We start from the raw sequence: 2,854 nt of genomic DNA, 5'->3' as shown, positions 1-2,854 counted from the left end.
GGGCGCTCCTGGCACAGTGAGTCCGCCGGGCCGCTTGCTGCCGCCCGCGGAGTCTCAGGAGGCGGCCCAGAGCCCTGGACTCGCTGCTGGAGTTTCTCTTAGCCGCTCTGGGGCGGGCGCGAGGACGGGTTGGACCCTAGAACGCGCGGGGCCACGGTGGACAAGGGCGCCTCTACGCAGTCCCCATTCCCAAGAGTCAGGTCCTCGGGCCGGACCCGATATTCCGGCTGCTCATCTTCCTCTGGGGCGCCCTGCTCATGCCACCTGCTGGGCTACCCAGCCTTTCTCCCGGGCCAGACCTCGGCTAAGTGGTGGAGCCATTAGTGGGCAGAAACCAGAACAGAGCGCCGAGCGATCCCCAAAGCCTCTTTCTGCAGCGCGGTTGCGAGACGGGAAGCGAGCGTGCACCGAGCAGGTAAAATAAGGAAATGAAAAAGTAACTTTAAAAAAATCCTTTTAAGAAAAATAATAAAAAGGACCAAGAAGAGCTACGGTCTCCAGGTGAGAGAGAGGGTGGTGCCTCCGTCCAGTTGGGATCCTCAAGGACTTTTGGGCTCAGGGAACTGTCCCTCGGCTTGCTGAGGCCGGTCGGTTCAGGCGGCCGCGGGGTTCCAGCCTGCATGGGGAGCGCAGTACCTCCAGCCCCTCTGCCTGAGCGCCTTCTCCCCTAACTTCTTGGAATCCGAGATCCCACCCCTCTCCTTACCGCGCGCCTCCCGTGTTTCTTGGGGTCCGCACCTCCATCTGTCCTCCCGGAGCACGTCCTGCGCCCCCCTCCCTGAGCTCCCCAGGCTTTGAGACTCGCGATTTGGTGAAAGGTCAGTCCAGAGAAGGAATAGCTCTCGCCGCGAGGAGCCCAGGCTGGACGGATTAAAGAAACTCAATTTAGGGGCCGCTGGAACCAGCACCCCCGGATGGTAAAGGGAGGGTCCTCGGTATTGTCTCGCTCTCTCGCCACTTGGGTCAGTTTTTATTTGTGAGCAGATACAGAAGGGCACCGTGACAGCACAGCCCCAGATTAAAGTCTCAGCGCATCCTCGGGCGAGTCCTGAGCGAGTGATGCAGGGAGTGGGGGTAGGTTTCCCTGCAGAAGGGTAAGGACAGGCGTGGACGTGGCCAGGTGGACGCAGAGGCCGGAGGTCTATCCTGACCGCGATTTGGAGCGTCAGCTCAGAACTGTAGGTAGCAGCCGCAGGCGAGCTTTGCGCGGTAACCGCTTGGCGTGGCTGGGGGAACCAGTCATAGAACCGGCTGCGCCCGCCAGGAACCCCAACCGGCCCGCTCCCAGGTGCTCCGGGCCTGGACAAGGCAGGTAGGGGCCGAGGAAATAAAACAAACAAACAAACAAACACAAAACGCACCGTGCAGCCCCACCGCGCCCTCGCTGCCCGCTCTAGCAACCCGATGAACACTTTAAAAAACAAAGGCAGGAGGAAAGCAACCTATTAGGTGCTTTTATCTGGCACACAGCCTGGAGGTCGGCCAGAAGGCGGCTGTTTAGTTCACCCAGACTGTGCTTGGGGAGTTTGGGCGAGGGCGCCGGTGGCCGGGAGCCCTTCCCGCCCAGTCCCGCAGCAACCAGCGGTCCTCCTGAAACCGGCCAGAGGAGGGGCAGCGAGAGAAGGGTGTTCGGCCCGGATGGCGCCCTTGCGGACACGGGCGGAGCGGTGCCTGCTCCACGACTCGTGGAGCGGGAGGACGGAGGATGACCGGAACAGAAAGGGCCGCGGGCACCTGAGACACGGGGAATCCGGCCCTCACCAGGCACCTGGGAGTTGCCAGGGTGTTCTCTCCAAATTCCGAAACCTACTTACTGTGGTGCATTGCCCGCTCGGCCACCCCACCCTTCGCAAGCCTCAAGATAGCCTTCGCGTCGCTTCATTTCTTTATTAAACGTGGAACCTGCGCTTCTCGAGAACATAGTACAGTTGCCCTTGGTGAAAACGTTTTCCGCGCGCTGCTACCGCTGAGCCGGTGCTCGGAGCGCCCAGCGCAGGCTCCCGTCAGCCGCACTTTTCCTCGCGGAGCCCGGGAGGCTCTGACTCACTGGAGCAGCTTTGCTCGCTGAGCTGAACTTCTGCCCGCGCGTGTTTGATTTCCGCGCTTTGATTTTTTTTCTACTCAGCACCACGGTTTTTCAAAATCACTGGGAATCTTAGGCACCGCTGCCAGCGGGAGACCTTGGGTTGCACCAGCCGTGGGGGAACCCCCGAAGCTGGAGAGGTGGCATGGGTGGTCGGGTAACAGGGAGAGGGCGCAGCACTGTGTGCACCCCCTTTCAGACAGCCCGGGGAGTCTCGCCAGCCTTGCCGGGACTGGGCTCCGTGGCCCGGCCTCTGCTCCGGCTCAGAGAGTCAGAGAAGCAGTGTGGGTGGCAAGTGAACCACTAATCCTGCCCCTGCATCCGCTACAACCTGGCTCTGGGTGTGGGCCCCCTAGAGCGCGCCCTTTCCTGGGCCTGGGGCCACTGCAGAGCAGGGTAGAGGGCTGAGGTGGCCCAGGGGCTGGATTGCGGTGCAGATGGGTGTGCGGAATGGTAAAGGCAGAGATCACCCTCAGGGCATCATCCTTCACGGGGTCACACAAGTCCAGCAACTGCAAAACGGGACACAAAGGAACAGGTCAGATGCTGGCTCACTCACAGTGGCTGGACGCCCACCCCCAGCAGCCGGATTTCCAGGGACCAGGAGGTAAATACCTTCGATTTTGAATAAGTCTTACAACTTGTTCACAAGCCTTTTTCATCTTAGGAATTCTTAACTCGGTGACACCTAGTCTGGCAGAAGCCCACTTATTCCTTAAAAGGGCGGGGGTGGACTCCAAATCAGCTGGGAGCTCCAGACCAGAGACTGAC

At 60.6% G+C, this 2,854-nt stretch overlaps 1 long non-coding RNA gene across 1 annotated transcript in view; it reads left to right on the top strand.

The window, feature by feature from the left end:
• The first annotated feature begins 6 nt into the window (after nt 1-6).
• LOC107184017 overlaps nt 7-2,854 on the top strand; it is a 7,685-nt gene continuing 4,837 nt past the window's right edge. The window contains exon 1 of the long non-coding RNA XR_001514830.1: nt 7-415. This is a non-coding gene — a long non-coding RNA (uncharacterized LOC107184017). The remainder of the gene's footprint in view (nt 416-2,854) is intronic.

The sequence above is a fragment of the Myotis davidii genome, unplaced genomic scaffold (assembly GCF_000327345.1).
Source record: "Myotis davidii unplaced genomic scaffold, ASM32734v1 scaffold744, whole genome shotgun sequence".
Lineage (NCBI taxonomy): Eukaryota > Metazoa > Chordata > Mammalia > Chiroptera > Vespertilionidae > Myotis > Myotis davidii.
The sequence above is the reverse complement of the archived record's forward strand: the minus strand, read 5'-3'. Positions and strand labels throughout refer to the sequence as shown.